The 21,245-nt window shown below is 48.6% G+C and overlaps 3 non-coding genes across 3 annotated transcripts; all 3 read right to left on the bottom strand.

The window, feature by feature from the left end:
- Positions 1–2,979: 2,979 nt before the first annotated feature.
- Trnaa-ggc (transfer RNA alanine (anticodon GGC)) lies at positions 2,980–3,052 on the bottom strand. Its single transcript has one exon. It is a non-coding gene; the product is annotated as a tRNA-Ala (tRNA).
- A 1,495-nt stretch (positions 3,053–4,547) lies between these two features.
- Trnaa-ggc (transfer RNA alanine (anticodon GGC)) lies at positions 4,548–4,620 on the bottom strand. The gene has a single exon. It is a non-coding gene; the product is annotated as a tRNA-Ala (tRNA).
- A 3,087-nt stretch (positions 4,621–7,707) lies between these two features.
- On the bottom strand, positions 7,708–7,780 carry Trnaa-ggc (transfer RNA alanine (anticodon GGC)). Its single transcript has one exon. It is a non-coding gene; the product is annotated as a tRNA-Ala (tRNA).
- Between the last annotated feature and the right edge of the window lie 13,465 nt (positions 7,781–21,245).

Genomic DNA, 21,245 nt, shown 5'->3' with positions numbered 1-21,245 from the left:
CGGACACGATGGTTGGTTGGTTTGTAGCGGTGAAGGGAGCAGAGTACAAAGGCGCGGACCCGTTCATATACACAAAAGTTCCAAGTAGTTTCGATGCTCTGGTATTACAAATGCAAATTCCGTCTGTTTTTAACGTCTTAAATTGAAAGAGCCGTCACAAATTGCTCCGTTTTCACTCCTTGTCGACAATCATACAGCACCTGAGGTAACAAACACATCTCGAGCCCCATTGTGCACTCCATTATTCATGCCAACTCAGTGCCTCGCTCTTTACTACTGTGTACCAATCTTGTCGTCCAACTGCAAAACACTGGGCCACAACAAGTTTCCGCGTCTCCATTGCACTGCGCATACTACGAAACGCTCCCCAAACTTGGCACTCACCCTCGCAGCCGACTTTTCCGACTTTCCACAACGCTCACGCTAGTGACAGCATTATTTATAGTTCGACGTCGCGCCATAGCGAATGAGCACATTTCGCCTACGGCTTAGGCCGCCCTCCTAGTGTGGCTGCTCTGTGTCTGCAGGCAGCGAGGGTCTGCAAGCTTCCTGTGTTCGCACCTATGTCACCTGTGCTTGCTTGTCAGAGACAGACTATCGCAAAACATACAACTCACTCCATGAATTGATTGCTACGGCATCTGTTATCAGCAGTCACAACTAGGAACACCAGTAACAGCTGACTGCACGCAAAGAATAGGAATGTGCAGTGGGATTTACGTGAACTCGGCGCAAGGCAGATCTTTCCGACATAGGCTTGAGAATCTTACGGGAACACTTGTACTGTTTCTAAATTAAGTGTAGGCGTGGGAGGAGGGTGCTTCCTGCGCACTAATAACAGCACGCTTGTCAATTGTGGATGCTAATCATTCGCTTGTATCTTCCTAGACACATCTGCTGGTTGTGAATTATTCCTCTTGCATGGCAAGGTGCGCATGTAGGTGTGTTAAAAATTCTGGAAGCACTGGGTATTGACCCCAGTACTTCTCGCATACTAAGCGAGCGCTCTACCATCTGAGCTACGCCCACCCCCCGAAGACTAATGGTGCTACATACAGCCATATAGACGACACAGACCCTTGCACTCCCATTATTCAGCAGACAAACACTACTCTCTATGTATCCGTTAGGGTGTCTTTCAGGTTTCGTGCATTCTGTATCGAATCGTAGTTGGCCACAATGAAAGTGGCACGTATAACGTCGGAAATAGAATTCGGACACCGCTCTGAGTAAGACCAACGTGTTGTCCACCCTCTAGACTTCAATGAGGTTAAGCCGCGATACCTAGGACAGATCTGCACTCGATCACACCTCGATAACAGCCGGTCCCCACACTTACATCTTGCTCTCCTTACGTCAGTATACATCATATCAGTCTGTGACGCTGGCTTTGCAACATCTTGCGTGCCTTTAGGTTCGCCGCGACCAACACTTACCATGCACTGACCACAAAAAATGGAGGCGCAGCGGCTTGAAACCTGGACCTTTCACATGCCAAGCGAACGCTCTACCAACTGAGCTACGCCCCATGCACGACCAAACTGCGCTATTCCCCATTCTTTGCGACTCAGATGCGCACGGACACGATGGTTGGTTGGTTTGTAGCGGTGAAGAGAGCAGAGTACAAAGGCGCGGACCCGTTCATATACACAAAAGTTCCAAGTAGTTTCGATGCTCTGGTATTACAAATGCAAATTCCGTCTGTTTTTAACGTCTTAAATTGAAAGAGCCGTCACAAATTGCTCCGTTTTCACTCCTTGTCGACAATCATACAGCACCTGAGGTAACAAACACATCTCGAGCCCCATTGTGCACTCCATTATTCATGCCAACTCAGTGCCTCGCTCTTTACTACTGTGTACCAATCTTGTCATCCAACTGCAAAACACTGGGTCACAACAAGTTTCCGCGTCTCCATTGCACTGCGCATACTACGAAACGCTCCCCAAACTTGGCACTCACCCTCGCAGCCGACTTTTCCGACTTTCCACGACGCTCACGCAACGCTCACGCTAGTGACAGCATTATTTATGGTTCAACGTCGCGCCAAAGCGAATGAGCACATTTCGCCTACAGCTTAGGCCGCCCTCCTTGTGTGGCTGCTCGGTGTCGGTGTCGGTGTGCAGCGAGGGTCTGCAAGCTTCCTGTGTTCGCACCTATGTCACCTGTGCTTGCTTGTCAGAGACACACTATCGCAAAACATACAACTCACTCCATGAATTGATTGCTACGGCATCTCTTATCAGCAGTCACAACTAGCAACACCAGTAGCAGCTGACTGCACGCAAAGAATAGGAATGTGCAGTGGGATTTACGTGAACTCGGCGCAAGGCAGATCTTTCCGACATAGGCTTGAGAAACTTACGGGAACACTTGTACTGTTTCTAAATTAAGTGTAGGCGCGGGAGGAGGGTGCTTCCTGCGCACTAATAACAGCACGCTTGTCAATTGTGGATGCTAATCATTCGCTTGTATCTTCCTAGACACGTCTGCTGGTTGTGAATTATTCCACTTGCATATCAAGGTGCGCATGTAGCCGTGTTAAAAATTCTGGAGGCACTGGGTATTTATCCCAGTACAACCATATAGACGACACAGACCCTTGCACTGCCATTATTCAGCAGACAAACACTATTCTCTATGTATCCTTTAGGGTGTCTTACAGGTTTAGTGCATTCTGTATCGAATCGTAGTTGGCCACAATGAAAGTGGCACGTATAACGTCGAAAATAGAATTCGGACACCGCTCTGAGTAAGACCAACGTGTTGTCCACCCTCTAGACATCAATGAGGTTAAGCCGCAATACCTAAGACAGATCTGCACTCGATGACACCTCGATAACAGCCGGTCCCCACACTTACATCTTGCTCTCCTTACGTCAGTATACATCATATCAGTCTGTGACGCTGGCTTTGCAACATCTTGCGTGCCTTTAGGTTCGCCGCGACCAACACTTACCATGCACTGACCACAAAAAATTGAGGCGCCGCGGCTTGAACCCTGGACCTTTCACATGCCAAGCGAACGCTCTACCAACTGAGCTACGCCCCATGCACGACCAAACTGCGCTATTCCCCATTCTTTGCGACTCAGATGCGCACGGACACGATGGTTGGTTGGTTTGTAGCGGTGAAGGGAACAGAGTACAAAGGCGCGGACCCGTTCATATACACAAAAGTTCCAAGTAGTTTCGATGCTCTGGTATTACAAATGCAAATTCCGTCTGTTTTTAACGTCTTAAATTGAAAGAGCCGTCACAAATTGCTCCGTTTTCACTCCTTGTCGACAATCATACAGCACCTGAGGTAACAAACACATCTCGAGCCCCATTGTGCACTCCATTATTCATGCCAACTCAGTGCCTCGCTCTTTACTACTGTGTACCAATCTTGTCGTCCAACTGCAAAACACTGGGCCACAACAAGTTTCCGCGTCTCCATTGCACTGCGCATACTACGAAACGCTCCCCAAACTTGGCACTCACCCTCGCAGCCGACTTTTCCGGCTTTCCACGACGCTCACGCTACGCTCACGCTAGTGACAGCATTATTTATGGTTCAACGTCGCGCCAAAGCGAATGAGCACATTTCGCCTACGGCTTAGGCCGCCCTCCTAGTGTGGTTGCTCGGTGTCGGTTTCGGTGTGCAGCGAGGGTCTGCAAGCTTCCTGTGTTCGCACCTACGTCACCTGTGCTTGCTTGTCAGAGACAGACTATCGCAAAACATACAACTCACTCCATGAATTGATTGCTACGGCATCTGTTATCAGCAGTCACAACTAGCAACACCAGTAGCAGCTGACTGCACGCAAAGAATAGGAATGTGCAGTTGGATTTACGTGAACTCGGCGCAAGGCAGATCTTTCTGACATAGGCTTGAGAATCTTACGGGAACACTTGTACTGTTTCTAAATTAAGTGTAGGCGTGGGAGGAGGGTGCTTCCTGCGCACTAATAACAGCACGCTTGTCAATTGCGGATGCTAATCATTCGCTTGTATCTTCCTAGACACATCTGCTGGTTGTGAATCATTCCACTTGCATGGCAAGGTGCGCATGTGTGTGTCTTAAAAATTCTACCTCTAGCATACTAAGCGAGCGCTCTACCATCTGAGCTACGCCCGCCCCGAAGACTAATGGTGCTACATACAGCCATATAGACGACACAGACCCTTGCACTCCCATTATTCAGCAGACAAACACTACTCTCTATGTATCCGTTAGGGTGTCTTTCAGGTTTCGTGCATTCTGTATCGAATCGTAGTTGGCCACAATGAATGTGGCACGTATAACGTCGAAAATAGAATTCGGACACCGCTCTGAGTTAGACCAACGTGTTGTCCATCCTTTAGACTTCAATGAGGTTAAGCCGCGATACCTAAGACAGATCTGCACTCGATGACACCTCGATAACAGCCGGTCCCCACACTTACATCTTGCTTTCCTTAAGTCAGTATACATCATGTCAGTCTGTGACGCTGGCTTTGCAACATCTTGCGTGCCTTTAGGTTCGCCGCGACCAACACTTACCATGCACTGACCACAAAAAATTGAGGCGCCGTGGCTTGAACCCTGGACCTTTCACATGCCAAGCGAAAGCTCTACCAACTGAGCTACGCCCCATGCCGAACCAAACTGCGCTATTCCCCATTCTTTGCGACTCAGATGCGCACTGACACGATGGTTGGTTGGTTTGTAGCGGTGAAGGGAGCAAGGTACAAAGGCGCGGACCCGTTCATATACACAAAAGTTCCAAGTAGTTTCGATGCTCTGGTATTACAAATGCAAATTCCGTCTGTTTTTAACGTCTTAAATTGAAAGAGCCGTCACAAATTGCTCCGTTTTTACTCCTTGTCGACAATCATACAGCACCTGAGGTAACAAACACATCTAGAGCCCCATTGTGCACTCCATTATTCATGCCAACTCAGTGCATCGCTCTTTACTACTGTGTACCAATCTTGTCGTCCAACTGCAAAACACTGGGCCACAACAAGTTTCCGCGTCTCCATTGCACTGCGCATACTACGAAACGCTCCCCAAACTTGGCACTCACCCTCGCAGCCGACTTTTCCGACTTTCCACGACGCTCACGCTAGTGACAGCATTATTTATAGTTCGACGTCGCGCCAAAGCGAATGAGCACATTTCGCCTACGGCTTAGGCCGCCCTCCTAGTGTGGCTGCTCGGTGTCTGCAGGCAGCGAGGGTCTGCAAGCTTCCTGTGTTCGCACCTATGTCACCTGTGCTTGCTTGTCGGAGACAGACTATCGCAAAACATACAACTCACTCCATGAATTGATTGCTACGGCATCTGTTATCAGCAGTCACAACTAGCAACACCAGTAGCAGCTGACTGCACGCAAAGAATAGGAATGTGCAGTGGGATTTACGTGAACTCGGCGCAAGGCAGATCTTTCCGACATAGGCTTGAGAATCTTACGGGAACACTTGTACTGTTTCTAAATTAAGTGTAGGCGTGGGAGGAGGGTGCTTCCTGCGCACTAATAACAGCACGCTTGTCAATTGTGGATGCTAATCATTCGCTTGTATCTTCCTAGACACACCTGCTGGTTGTGAATTATTCCACTTGCATGGCAAGGTGCGCATGTAGGTGTGTTAAAAATTCTGGAGGCACTGGTTATTGATCCCAGTACCTCTAGCATACTAAGCGAGCGCTCTACCATCTGAGCTAAGCCCGCCCCCCCCCGAAGACTAATGGTGATACATACAGCCATATAGACGACACAGACCCTTGCACTCCCATTATTCAGCAGACAAACACTACTCTCTATGTATCCGTTAGTGTGTCTTTCAGGTTTCGTGCATTCTGTATCGAATCGTATTTGGCCACAATGAAAGTGGCACGTATAACGTCGAAAATAGAATTCGGACACCGCTCTGAGTAAGACCAACGTGTTGTCCATCCTTTAGACTTCAATGAGGTTGAGCCGCGATACCTAAGACAGATCTGCACTCGATGACACCTGGATAACAGCCGGTATCCACACTTACATCTTGCTTTCCTTACGTCATTATACATCATATCAGTCTGTGACGCTGGCTTTGCAACATCTTGCGTGCCTTTAGGTTCGCCGCGACCAACACTTACCATGCACTGACCACAAAAAATTGAGGCGCCGCGGTTTGAAACCTGGACCTTTCACATGCCAAGCAAACGCTCTACCAACTGAGCTACGCCCCATGCATGAGCAAACTGCGCTATTCCCCATTCTTTGCGTCTCAGATGCGCACGGACACGATGGTTGGTTGGTTTGTAGCGGTGAAGGGAGCAAGGTACAAAGGCGCGGACCCGTTCATATACACAAAAGTTCCAAGTAGTTTCGATGCTCTGGTATTACAAATGCAAATTCCGTCTGTTTTTAACGTCTTAAATTGAAAGAGCCGTCACAAATTGCTCCGTTTTCACTCCTTGTCGACAATCATACAGCACCTGAGGTAACAAACACATCTCGAGCCCCATTGTGCACTCCATTATTCATGCCAACTCAGTGCCTCGCTCTTTACTACTGTGTACCAATCTTGTCGTCCAACTGCAAAACACTGGGCCACAACAAGTTTCCGCGTCTCCATTGCACTGCGCACACTACGAAACGCTCCCCAAACTTGGCACTCACCCTCGCAGCCGACTTTTCCGACTTTCCACGACGCTCACGCTAGTGACAGCATTATTTATAGTTCGACGTCGCGCCAAAGCGAATGAGCACATTTCGCCTACGGCTTAGGCCGCCCTCCTAGTGTGGCTGCTCGGTGTCTGCAGGCAGCGAGGGTCTGCAAGCTTCCTGTGTTCGCACCTATGTCACCTGTGCTTGCTTGTCAGAGACAGACTATCGCAAAACATACAACTCACTCCATGAATTGATTGCTACGGCATCTGTTATCAACAGTCACAACTAGCAACACCTGTAGCAGCTGACTGCACGCAAAGAATAGGAATGTGCAGTGGGATTTACGTGAACTCGGCGCAAGGCAGATCTTTCCGACATAGGCTTGAGAATCTTACGCGAACACTTGTACTGTTTCTAAATTAAGTGTAGGCGTGGGAGGAGGGTGCTTCCTGCGCACTAATAATAGCACGCTTGTCAATTGTGGATGCTAATCATTCGCTTGTATCTTCCTAGACACATCTGCTGTTTGTGAATTATTCCTCTTTCATGGCAAGGTGCGCATGTAGGTGTGTTAAAAATTTTGGAGGCACTGGGTACTGATCCCAGTAACTCTCGCATACTAAGCGAGCGCTCTACCATCTGAGCTAAGCCCGCCCCCCCGAAGACTAATGGTGATACATACAGCCATATAGACGACACAGACCCTTGCACTCCCATTATTCAGCAGACAAACACTACTCTCTATGTATCCGTTAGTGTGTCTTTCAGGTTTCGTGCATTCTGTATCGAATCGTAGTTGGCCACAATGAAATTGGCACGTATAACGTCGAAAATAGAATTCGGACACCGCTCTGAGTAAGACCAACGTGTTGTCCATCCTTTAGACTTCAATGAGGTTGAGCCGCGATACCTAAGACAGATCTGCACTCGATGACACCTGGATAACAGCCGGTATCCACACTTACATCTTGCTTTCCTTACGTCATTATACATCATATCAGTCTGTGACGCTGGCTTTGCAACATCTTGCGTGCCTTTAGGTTCGCCGCGACCAACACTTACCATGCACTGACCACAAAAAATTGAGGCGCCGCGGTTTGAACCCTGGACCTTTCACATGCCAAGCGAACGCTCTACCAACTGAGCTACGCCCCATGCATGAGCAAACTGCGCTATTCCCCATTCTTTGCGTCTCAGATGCGCACGGACACGATGGTTGGTTGGTTTGTAGCGGTGAAGGGAGCAAGGTACAAAGGCGCGGACCCGTTCATATACACAAAAGTTCCAAGTAGTTTCGATGCTCTGGTATTACAAATGCAAATTCCGTCTGTTTTTAACGTCTTAAATTGAAAGAGCCGTCACAAATTGCTCCGTTTTCACTCCTTGTCGACAATCATACAGCACCTGAGGTAACAAACACATCTCGAGCCCCATTGTGCACTCCATTATTCATGCCAACTCAGTGCCTCGCTCTTTACTACTGTGTACCAATCTTATCGTCCAACTGCAAAACACTGGGCCACAACAAGTTTCCGCGTCTCCATTGCACTGCGCACACTACGAAACGCTCCCCAAACTTGGCACTCACCCTCGCAGCCGACTTTTCCGACTTTCCACGACGCTCACGCTAGTGACAGCATTATTTATAGTTCGACGTCGCGCCAAAGCGAATGAGCACATTTCGCCTACGGCTTAGGCCGCCCTCCTAGTGTGGCTGCTCGGTGTCTGCAGGCAGCGAGGGTCTGTAAGCTTCCTGTGTTCGCACCTATGTCACCTGTGCTTGCTTGTCAGAGACAGACTATCGCAAAACATACAACTCACTCCATGAATTGATTGCTACGGCATCTGTTATCAACAGTCACAACTAGCAACACCTGTAGCAGCTGACTGCACGCAAAGAATAGGAATGTGCAGTGGGATTTACGTGAACTCGGCGCAAGGCAGATCTTTCCGACATAGGCTTGAGAATCTTACGGGACCACTTGTACTGTTTCTAAATTAAGTGTAGGCGTGGGAGGAGGGTGCTTCCTGCGCACTAATAATAGCACGCTTGTCAATTGTGGATGCTAAACATTCGCTTGTATCTTCCTAGACACATCTGCTGGTTGTGAATTATTCCTCTTGCATGGCAAGGTGCGCATGTAGGTGTGTTAAAAATTCTGGAGGCACTGGGTATTGATCCCATTACCTCTCGCTTACTAAGCGAGCGCTCTACCATCTGAGCTACGCCCGCCCCCCCGAAGACTAATGGTGCTACATACAGCCATATAGACGACACAGACCCTTGCACTCCCATTATTCAGCAGACAAACACTACTCTCTATGTATCCGTTGGGGTGTCTTTCAGGTTTCGTGCATTCTGTATCGAATCGTAGTTGGCCACAATGAAAGTGGCACGTATAACGTCGAAAATAGAATTCGGACACCGCTCTGAGTAAGACCAACGTGTTGTCCACCCTCTAGACTTCAATGAGGTTAAGCCGCGATACCTAAGACAGATCTGCACTCGATGACACCTCGATAACAGCCGGTCCCCACACTTACATCTTGCTCTCCTTACGTCAGTATACATCATATCAGTCTGTGACGCTGGCTTTGCAACACCTTGCGTGCCTTTAGGTTCGCCGCGACCAACACTTACCATGCACTGACCACAAAAAATAGAGGCGCCGCGGCTTGAATCCTGGACCTTTCACATGCGAAGCGAACGCTCTACCAACTGAGCTACGCCCCATGCACGAGCAAACTGCGCTATTCCCCATTCTTTGCGACTCAGATGCGCACAGACACGATGGTTGGTTGGTTTGTAGCGGTGAAGGGAGCAGAGTACAAAGGCGCGGACCCGTTCATATACACAAAAGTTCCAAGTAGTTTCGACGCTCTGGTATCACAAATGCAAATTCCTTTTTTTTTTTAAGGTCTTAAGTTGAAAGGGCCGTCACAAATTGCTCCGTTTTCACTCCTTGTCGACAATCATACAGCACCTGAGGTAACAAACACATCTCGAGCCCCATTGTGCACTCCATTATTCATGCCAACTCAGTGCCTCGCTCTTTACTACTGTGTACCAATCTTGTCGTCCAACTGCAAAACACTGGGCCACAACAAGTTTCCGCGTCTCCAATGCACTGCGCATACTACGAAACGCTCCCCAAACTTGGCACTCACCCACGCAGCCGACTTTTCCGACTTTCCACGACGCTCACGCTAGTGACAGCATTATTTATAGTTCGACGTCGCGCCAAAGCGAATGAGCACATTTCGCCTACGGCTTAGGCCGCCCTCCTAGTGTGGCTGCCCGGTGTCTGCAGGCAGCGAGGGTCTGCAAGCTTCCTGTGTTCGCACCTATGTCACCTGTGCTTGCTTGTCAGAGACAGACTATCGCAAAACATACAACTCACTCCACGAATTGATTGCTACGGCATCTGTTATCAGCAGTCACAACTAGCAACACCAGTAGCAGCTGACTGCACGCAAAGAATAGGAATGTGCAGTGGGATTTACGTGAACTCGGCGCAAGGCAGATCTTTCCGACATAGGCTTGAGAATCTTACGGGAACACTTGTACTGTTTCTAAATTAAGTGTAGGCGTGGTAGGAGGGTGCTTCCTGCGCACTAATAACAGAACGCTTGTCAATTGTGGATGCTAATCATTCGCTTGTATCTTCCTAGACACATCTGCTGGTTGTGAATTATTCCACTTGCATGGCAAGGTGCGCATGTAGGTGTGTTAAAAGTTCTGGAGGCACTGGGTATTGATCCCAGTACCTCTCGCATACTAAGCGAGCGCTCTACCATCTGAGCTACGCCCGCCCCCCAGAAGACTAATGGTGCTACATACAGCCATATAGACGACACAGACCCTTGCACTCCCATTATTCAGCAGACAAACACTACTCTCTATGTATCCGTTAGGGTGTCTTTCAGGTTTCGTGCATTCTGTATCGAATCGTAGTTGGCCACAATGAAAATGGCACGTATAACGTCGAAAATAGAATTCGGACACAGCTCTGAGTAAGACCAACGTGTTGTCCACCCTCTAGACTTCAATGAGGTTAAGCCGCGATACCTAAGACAGATGTGCACTCGATGACACCTCGATAACAGCCGGTCCCTACACTTACATCTTGCTCTCCTCACGTCAGTATACATCATATCAGTCTGTGACGCTGGCTTTGCAACATCTTGCGTGCCTTTAGGTTCGCCGCGACCAACACTTACCATGCACTGACCACAAAAAATGGAGGCGCCGCGGCTTGAACCCTAGACCTTTCACATGCCAAGCGAACGCTCTACCAACTGAGCTACGCCCCATGCACGACCAAACTGCGCTATTCCCCATTCTTTGCGACTCAGATGCGCACGGACACGATGGTTGGTTGGTTTGTAGCGGTGAAGGGAGTAGAGTACAAAGGCGCGGACCCGTTCATATACACAAAAGTTCCAAGTAGTTTCGATGCTCTGGTATTACAAATGCAAATTCCGTCTGTTTTTACCGTCTTAAATTGAAAGAGCCGTCACAAATTGCTCCGTTTTCACTCCTTGTCGACAATCATACAGCACCTGAGGTAACAAACACATCTCGAGCCCCATTGTGCACTCCATTATTCATGCCAACTGAGTACCTCGCTCTTTACTACTGTGTACCAATCTTGTCGTCCATCTGCAAAACACTGGGCCACAACAAGTTTCCGCGTCTCCATTGCACTGCGCATACTACGAATGGCTCCCCAAACTTGGCACTCACCCACGCAGCCGACTTTTCAGACTTTCCACGACGCTCACGCTAGTGACAGCTTTATTTATAGTTCGACGTCGCGCCAAAGCGAATGAGCACATTTCGCCTACGGCTTAGGCCGCCCTCCTAGTGTGGCTGTTCGGTGTCTGCAGGCAGCGAGGGTCTGCAAGCTTCCTGTGTTCGCACCTATGTCACCTGCGCTTGCTTGTCAGAGACAGACTATCACAAAACATACAACTCACTCCATGAATTGATTGCTACGGCATCTGTTATCAGCAGTCACAACTAGCAACACCAGAAGCAGCTGACTGCACGCAAAGAATAGGAATGTGCAGTGGGATTTACGTGAACTCGGTGCAAGGCAGATCTTTCCGACATAGGCTTGAGAATCTTACGGGAACACTTGTTCTGTTTCTAAATTAAGTGTAGGCGTGGGAGGAGGGTGCTTCCTGCGCACTAATAACAGCACGCTTGTCAATTGTGGATGCTAATCATTCGCTTGTATCTTCCTAGACACATCTGCTGGTTGTGAATTATTCCTCTTGCATGGCAAGGTGCGCATGTAGGTGTGTTAAAAATTCTGGAGGCACTGGGTATTGATCCCAGTACCTTCCGCTTACTAAGCGAGCGCTCTACCATCTGAACGCAGCACGTCATTCTCAATGGAGAGAAGTCTTCCGAAGTAAGAGTGATTTCAGGTGTGCCGCAGGGGAGTGTCATAGGACCGTTGCTATTCACAATATACATAAATGACCTGGTGGATGACATCGGAAGTTCACTGAGGCTTTTTGCAGATGATGCTGTGGTGTATCGAGAGGTTGCAACAATGGAAAATTGTACTGAAATGCAGGAGGATCTGCAGCGAATTGACGCATGGTGCACGGAATGGCAATTGAATCTCAATGTAGCGAAGTGTAATGTGATGCGAATACATAGAAAGATAGGTCCCTTATCATTTAGCTACAAAATAGCAGGTCAGCAACTGGAAGCAGTTAATTCCATAAATTATCTGGGAGTACGCATTAGGAGTGATTTAAAATGGAATGATCATATAAAGTTGATCGTCGGTAAAGCAGATGCCAGACTGAGATTCATTGGAAGAATCCTAAGGAAATGCAATCCGACAACAAAGGAAGTAGGTTACAGTACGCTTGTTCGCCCAATGCTTGAATACTGCTCAGCAGTGTGGGATCCGCACCAGGTAGGGTTGATAGAAGAGATAGAGAAGATCCAACGGAGAGCAGCGCGCTTCGTTACAGGATCATTTAGTAATTGCGAAAGCGTTACGGAGATGATAGATAAACTCCAGTGGAAGACTCTGCAGGAGAGACGCTCAGTAGCTCGGTACGGGCTTTTGTTGAAGTTTCGAGAACATACCTTCACCGAAGAGTCAAGCAGTATATTGCTCCCTCCTACGTATATCTCGCGAAGAGACCATGAGGATAAAATCAGAGAGATTAGAGCCCACACAGAATCATACCGACAATCTTTCTTTCCACGTACAATACGAGACTGGAATAGAAGGGAGAACCGATAGAGGTACTCAGGGTACCCTCCGCCACACACCGTCAGGTGGCTTGCGGAGTACGGATGTAGATGTAGTAGATGTAGAGCTACGCCCGCCCCCCCCGAAGACTAATGGTGCTACATACAGCCATATAGACGACACAGACCCTTGCACTCCCATTATTCAGCAGACAAACACTACTCTCTATGTATCCGTTAGGGTGTCTTTCAGGTTTCGTGCATTCTGTATCGAATCGTAGTTGGCCACAATGAAAGTGGCACGTATAACGTCGAAAATAGAATTCGGACACCGCTCTGAGTAAGACCAACGTGTTGTCCACCCTCTAGACTTCAATGAGGTTAAGCCGCGATACCTAAGACAGATCTGCACTCGATGACACCTCGATAACATCCGGTCCCCACACTTATTCCTTGCTCTCCTTAGGTCAGTATACATCATATCAGTCTGTGACGCTGGCTTTGCAACATCTTGCGTGCCTTTTGGTTCGCCGCGACCAACACTTACCATGCACTGACCACAAAAAATGGAGGCGCCGCGGCTTGAACCCTGGACCTTTCACATGCCAAGCGAACGCTCTACCAACTGAGCTACGCCCCATGCACGACCAAACTGCGCTATTCCCCATTCTTTGCGACTCAGATGCGCACGGACACGATGGTTGGTTGGTTTTTAGCGGTGAAGGGAGCAGAGTACAAAGGCGCGGACCCGTTCATATACACAAAAGTTCCAAATAGTTTCGATGCTCTGGTATTACAAATGCAAATTCCGTCTGTTTTTAACGTCTTAAATTGAAAGAGCCGTCACAAATTGCTCCGTTTTCACTCCTTGTCGACAATCATACAGCACCTGAGGTAACAAACACATTTCGAGCCCCATTGTGCACTCCATTATTCATGCCAACTCAGTGCCTCGCTCTTTCCTACTGTGTACCAATCTTGTCGTCCAACTGCAAAACACTGGGCCACAACAAGTTTCCGCGTCTCCATTGCACTGCGCATACTACGAAACGCTCCCCAAACTTGGCACTCACCCTCGCAGCCGACTTTTCCGACTTTCCACGACGCTCACGCAACGCTCACGCTAGTGACAGCATTATTTATGGTTCAACGTCTCGCCAAAGCGAATGAGCACATTTCGCCTACGTCTTAGGCCGCCCTCCTAGTGTGGCTGCTCGGTGTCTGCAGGCAGCGAGGGTCTGCAAGCTTCCTGTGTTCGCACCTATGTCACCTGTGCTTGCTTGTCAGAGACACACTATCGCAAAACATACAACTCACTCCATGAATTGATTGCTACGGCATCTGTTATCAGCAGTCACAACTAGCAACACCAGTAGCAGCTGACTGCACGCAAAGAATAGGCAAGGCAGATCTTTCCGACATAGGCTTGAGAATCTTACGGGAACACTTGTACTGTTTCTAAATTAAGTGTAAGCGTGGGAGGAGGGTGCTTCCTGCGCACTAATAACAGCACGCTTGTCAATTGTGGATGCTAATCATTCGCTTGTATCTTCCTAGACACATCTGCTGGTTGTAAATTATTCCTCTTGCATGGCAAGGTGCGCATGTAGGTGTGTTAAAAATTCTGGGGGCACTGGGTATTGATCCCAGTACCTCTCGATTACTAAGCGAGCGCTCTACCATCTGAGCTACGCCCGCCCACCCGAAGACTAATGGTGCTACATACAGCCATATAGACGACACAGACCCTTGCACTCCCCTTATTCAGCAGACAAACACTACTCTCTATGTATCCGTTAGGGTGTCTTTCAGGTTTCGTGCATTCTGTATCGAATCGTAGTTGGCCACAATGAAAGTGGCACGTATAACGTCGAAAATAGAATTCGGACACCGCTCTGAGTAAGACCAACGTGTTGTCCACCCTCTAGACTTCAATGAGGTTAAGCCGCGATACCTAAGACAGATCTGCACTCGATGACACCTCGATACCAGCCGGTCCCCACACTTACATCTTGCTCTCCTTACGTCAGTATACATCATTTCAGTCTGTGACGCTGGCTTTGCAACATCTTGCGTGTCTTTAGGTTCGCCGCGACCAACACTTACCATGCACTGACCACAAAAAATAGAGGCGCCGCGGCTTGAATCCTGGACCTTTCACATGCGAAGCGAACGCTCTACCAACTGAGCTACGCCCCATGCACGAGCAAACTGCGCTATTCCCCATTCTTTGCGACTCAGATGCGCACAGACACGATGGTTGGTTGGTTTGTAGCGGTGAAGGGAGCAGAGTACAAAGGCGCGGACCCGTTCATATACACAAAAGTTCCAAGTAGTTTCGATGCTCTAGTATCACAAATGCAAATTCCTTTTTTTTTAAGGTCTTAAGTTGAAAGAGCCGTCACAAATTGCTCCGTTTTCACTCCTTGTCGACAATCATACAGCACCTGAGGTATCAAACACATCTCGAGCCCCATTGTGCACTCCATTATTCATGCCAACTCAGTGCCTCGCTCTTTACTACTGTGTACCAATCTTGTCGTCCAACTGCAAAACACTGTGCCATAACAAGTTTCCGCGTCTCCAATGCACTGCGCATACTACGAAACGCTCCCCAAACTTGGCACTCACCCACGCAGCCGACTTTTCCGAATTTCCACGACGCTCACGCTAGTGACAGCATTATTTATAGTTCGACGTCGCGCCAAAGCGAATGAGCACATTTCGCCTACGGCTTAGGCCGCCCTCCTAGTGTGGCTGCTCGGTGTCTGCAGGCAGCGAGGGTCTGCAAGCTTCCTGTGTTCGCACCTATGTCACCTGTGCTTGCTTGTCAGAGACAGACTATCGCAAAACATACAACTCACTCCATGAATTGATTGCTACGGCATCTGTTACAAGCAGTCACAACTAGCAACACCAGCAGCAGCTGACTGCACGCAAAGAATAGGAATGTGCAGTGGGATTTACGTGAACTCGGCGCAAGGCAGATCTTTCCGACATAGGCTTGAGAATCTTACGGGAACACTTGTACTGTTTCTAAATTAAGTGTAAGCGTGGGAGGAGGGTGCTTCCTGCGCACTAATAACAGCACGCTTGTCAATTGTGGATGCTAATCATTCGCTTGTATCTTCCTAGACACATCTGCTGGTTGTGAATTATTCCACTTGCATGGCAAGGTGCGCATGTAGGTGTGTTAAAAATTCTGGAGGCACTGGGTATTGATCCCAGTACGTCTCGCATACTAAGCGAGCGCTCTACCATCTGAGCTACGCCCGCCCCCCCGAAGACTAATGGTGCTACATACAGCCATATAGACGACACAGACCCTTGCACTCCCATTATTCAGCAGACAAACACTACTCTCTATGTATCCGTTAGGGTGTCTTTCAGGTTTCGTGCATTCTGTATCGAATCGTAGTTGGCCACAATGAAAGTGGCACGTATAACGTCGAAAATAGAATTCGGACACAGCTCTGAGTAAGACCAACGTGTTGTCCACCCTCTAGACTTCAATGAGGTTAAGCCGCGATACCTAAGACAGATGTGCACTCGATGACACCTCGATAACAGCCGGTCCCTACACTTACATCTTGCTCTCCTCACGTCAGTATACATCATATCAGTCTGTGACGCTGGCTTTGCAACATCTTGCGTGCCTTTAGGTTCGCCGCGACCAACACTTACCATGCACTGACCACAAAAAATGGAGGCGCCGCGGCTTGAACCCTAGACCTTTCACATGCCAAGCGAACGCTCTACCAACTGAGCTACGCCCCATGCGCGAGCAAACTGCCCTATTCCCCATTCTTTGCGACTCAGATGCGCACGGACACGATGGTTGGTTGGTTTGTAGCGGTGAAGGGAGCAGAGTACAAAGGCGCGGACCCGTTCATATACACAAAAGTTCCAAGTAGTCACGCTAGTGACAGCATTATTTATAGTTCGACGTCGCGCCAAAGCGAATGAGCACATTTCGCCTACGGCTTAGGCCGCCCTCCTAGTGTGGTTGCTCGGTGTCTGCAGGCAGCGAGGGTCTGCAAGCTTCCTGTGTTCGCACCTATGTCACCTGTGCTTGCTTGTCAGAGACAGACTATCGCAAAACATACAACTCACTCCATGAATTGATTGCTACGGCATCTGTTATCAGCAGTCACAACTAGCAACACCAGTAGCAGCTGACTGCACGCAAAGAATAGGAATGTGCAGTGGGATTTACGTGAACTCGGCGCAAGGCAGATCTTTCCGACATAGGCTTGAGAATCTTACGGGAACACTTGTACTGTTTCTAAATTAAGTGTAGGCGTGGGAGGAGGGTGCTTCCTGCGCACTAATAACAGCACGCTTGTCAATTGTGGATGCTAATCATTCGCTTGTATCTTCCTAGACACATCTGCTGGTTGTGAACTATTCCTCTTGCATGGCAAGGTGCGCATGTTGGTGTGTTAAAAATTCTGGAGGCAATGGGTATTGATCCCAGTACCTTTCGCTTACTAAGCGAGCGCTCTACCATCTGAACGCAGCACGTCATTCTCAATGGAGTGAAGTCTTCCGAAGTAAGAGTGATTTCAGGTGTGCCGCAGGGGAGTGTCATAGGACCGTTGCTATTCACAATATACATAAATGACCTGGTGGATGACATCGGAAGTTCACTGAGGCTTTTTGCAGATGATGCTGTGGTGTATCGAGAGGTTGCAACAATGGAAAATTGTACTGAAATGCAGGAGGATCTGCAGCGAATTGACGCATGGTGCACGGAATGGCAATTGAATCTCAATGTAGCGAAGTGTAATGTGATGCGAATACATAGAAAGATAGGTCCCTTATCATTTAGCTACAAAATAGCAGGTCAGCAACTGGAAGCAGTTAATTCCATAAATTATCTGGGAGTACGCATTAGGAGTGATTTAAAATGGAATGATCATATAAAGTTGATCGTCGGTAAAGCAGATGCCAGACTGAGATTCATTGGAAGAATCCTAAGGAAATGCAATCCGACAACAAAGGAAGTAGGTTACAGTACGCTTGTTCGCCCAATGCTTGAATACTGCTCAGCAGTGTGGGATCCGCACCAGGTAGGGTTGATAGAAGAGATAGAGAAGATCCAACGGAGAGCAGCGCGCTTCGTTACAGGATCATTTAGTAATTGCGAAAGCGTTACGGAGATGATAGATAAACTCCAGTGGAAGACTCTGCAGGAGAGACGCTCAGTAGCTCGGTACGGGCTTTTGTTGAAGTTTCGAGAACATACCTTCACCGAAGAGTCAAGCAGTATATTGCTCCCTCCTACGTATATCTCGCGAAGAGACCATGAGGATAAAATCAGAGAGATTAGAGCCCACACAGAATCATACCGACAATCTTTCTTTCCACGTACAATACGAGACTGGAATAGAAGGGAGAACCGATAGAGGTACTCAGGGTACCCTCCGCCACACACCGTCAGGTGGCTTGCGGAGTACGGATGTAGATGTAGTAGATGTAGAGCTACGCCCGCCCCCCCGAAGACTAATGGTGCTACATACAGCCATATAGACGACACAGACCCTTGCACTCCCATTATTCAGCAGACAAACACTACTCTCTATGTATCCGTTAGGGTGTCTTTCAGGTTTCGTGCATTCTGTATCGAATCGTAGTTGGCCACAATGAAAGTGGCACGTATAACGTCGAAAATAGAATTCGGACACCGCTCTGAGTAAGACCAACGTGTTGTCCACCCTCTAGACTTCAATGAGGTTAAGCCGCGATACCTAAGACAGATCTGCACTCGATGACACCTCGATAACAGCCGGTCCCCACACTTACATCTTGCTCTCCTTACGTCAGTATACATCATATCAGTCTGTGACGCTGGCTTTGCAACATCTTGCGTGCCTTTTGGTTCGCCGCGACCAACACTTACCATGCACTGACCACAAAAAATAGAGGCGCCGCGGCTTGAATGCTGGACCTTTCACATGCCAAGCGAACGCTCTACCAACTGAGCTACGCCCCATGCACGAGCAAACTGCGCTATTCCCCATTCTTTGCGACTCAGATGCGCACGGACACGATGGTTGGTTGGTTTGTATCGGTGAAGGGAGCAGAGTACAAAGGCGCGGACCCGTTCATACACACAAAAGTTCCAAGTAGTTTCGATGCTCTGGTATCACAAATGCAAATTCCGTCTGTTTTTAAGGTCTTAAGTTGAAAGAGCCGTCACAAATTGCTCCGTTTTCACTCCTTGTCGACAATCATACAGCACCTGAGATAACAAACACATCTCGAGCCCCATTGTGCACTCCATTATTCATGCCAACTCAGTGCCTCGCTCTTTACTACTGTGTACCAATCTTGTCGTCCAACTGCAAAACACTGGGCCACAACAAGTTTCCGCGTCTCCAATGCACTGCGCATACTACGAAACGCTCCCCAAACTTGGCACTCACCCACGCAGCCGACTTTTCCGACTTTCCACGACGCTCACGCTAGTGACAGCATTATTTATAGTTCGACGTCGCGCCAAAGCGAATGAGCACATTTCGCCTACGGCTTAGGCCGCCCTCCTAGTGTGGCTGCTCGGTGTCTGCAGGCAGCGAGGGTCTGCAAGCTTCCTGTGTTCGCACCTATGTCACCTGCGCTTGCTTGTCAGAGACAGACTATCACAAAACATACAACTCACTCCATGAATTGATTGCTACGGCATCTGTTATCAGCAGTCACAACTAGCAACACCAGTAGCAGCTGACTGCACGCAAAGAATAGGAATGTGCAGTGGGATTTACGTGAACTCGGCGCAAGGCAGATCTTTCCGACATAGGCTTGAGAATCTTACGGGAACACTTGTTCTGTTTCTAAATTAAGTGTAGGCGTGGGAGGAGGGTGCTTCCTGCGCACTAATAACAGCACGCTTGTCAATTGTGGATGCTAATCATTCGCTTGTATTTTCCTAGACACATCTGCTGGTTGTGATTTATTCCTCTTGCATGGCAAGGTGCGCATGTAGGTGTGTTAAAAATTCTGGAGGCACTGGGTATTGATCCCAGTACCTCTCGCGTACTAAGCGAGCGCTCTACCATCTGAGCAATGCTCGCCCCCCCCCCCCCCCCCCCCCCGAAGACTAATGGTGCTACATACAGCCATATAGACGACACAGACCCTTGCACTCCCATTATTCAGCAGACAAACACTACTCTCTATGTATCCGTTAGGGTGTCTTTCAGGTTTCGTGCATTCTGTATCGAATCGTAGTTGGCCACAATGAAGGTGGCACGTATAAGGTCGAAAATAGAATTCGGACACCGCTCTGAGTAAGACCAACGTGTTGTCCACCCTCTAGACTTCAATGAGGTTAAGTCGCGATACCTAAGACAGATCTGCACTCGATGACACCTCGATAACAGCCGGTCCCCACACTTACATCTTGCTCTCCTTACGTCAGTATACATCATATCAGTCTGTGACGCTGGCTTTGCAACGTCTTGCGTGCCTTTAGGTTCGCCGCGACCAACACTTACCATGCACTGACCACAAAAAATTGAAGCGGCGCGGCTTGAACCCTGGACCTTCCACATGCCAAGCGAACGCTCTACCAACTGAGCTACGCCCCATGCACGAGCAAACTGCGCTATACCCCCTTCTTTGCGACTCAGATGCGCACGGACACGATGGTTGGTTGGTTTGTAGCGGTGAAGGGAGCAGAGTACAAAGGCGCGGACCCGTTCATATACACAAAAGTTCCAAGTAGTTTCGATGCTCTGGTATTACAAATGCAATTCCGTCTGTTTTTAACGTCTTAAATTGAAAGAGCCGTCACAAATTGCTCCGTTTTCACTCCTTGTCGACAATCATACAGCACCTGAGGTAACAAACACATCTCGAGCCCCATTGTGCACTCCATTATTCATGCCAACTCAGTGCCTCGCTCTTTACTACTGTGTACCAATCTTGTCGTCCAACTGCAAAACACTGGGCCACAACAAGTTTCCGCGTCTCCATTGCACTGCACATACTACGAAACGCTCCTCAAACTTGGCACTCAAACACGCAGCCGACTTTTCCGACTTTCCACGACGCTCACGCTAGTGACAGCATTATTTATAGTTCGACGTCGCGCCAAAGCGAATGAGCACATTTCGCCTACGGCTTAGGCCGCCCTCCTAGTGTGGCTGCTCGGTGTCTGCAGGCAGCGAGGGTCTGCAAGCTTCCTGTGTTCGCACCTATGTCACCTGTGCTTGCTTGTCAGAGACAGACTATCGCAAAACATACAACTCACTCCATGAATTGATTGCTACGGCATCTGTTATCAGCAGTCACAACTAGCAACACCAGTAGCAGCTGACTGCACGCAAAGAATAGGAATGTGCAGTGGGATTTACGTGAACTCGGCGCAAGGCAGATCTTTCCGACATAGGCTTG

Source organism: Schistocerca gregaria, chromosome 10, assembly GCF_023897955.1.
Source record: "Schistocerca gregaria isolate iqSchGreg1 chromosome 10, iqSchGreg1.2, whole genome shotgun sequence".
NCBI classification, from domain to species: Eukaryota; Metazoa; Arthropoda; class Insecta; order Orthoptera; family Acrididae; genus Schistocerca; species Schistocerca gregaria.
The sequence above is the reverse complement of the archived record's forward strand: the minus strand, read 5'-3'. Positions and strand labels throughout refer to the sequence as shown.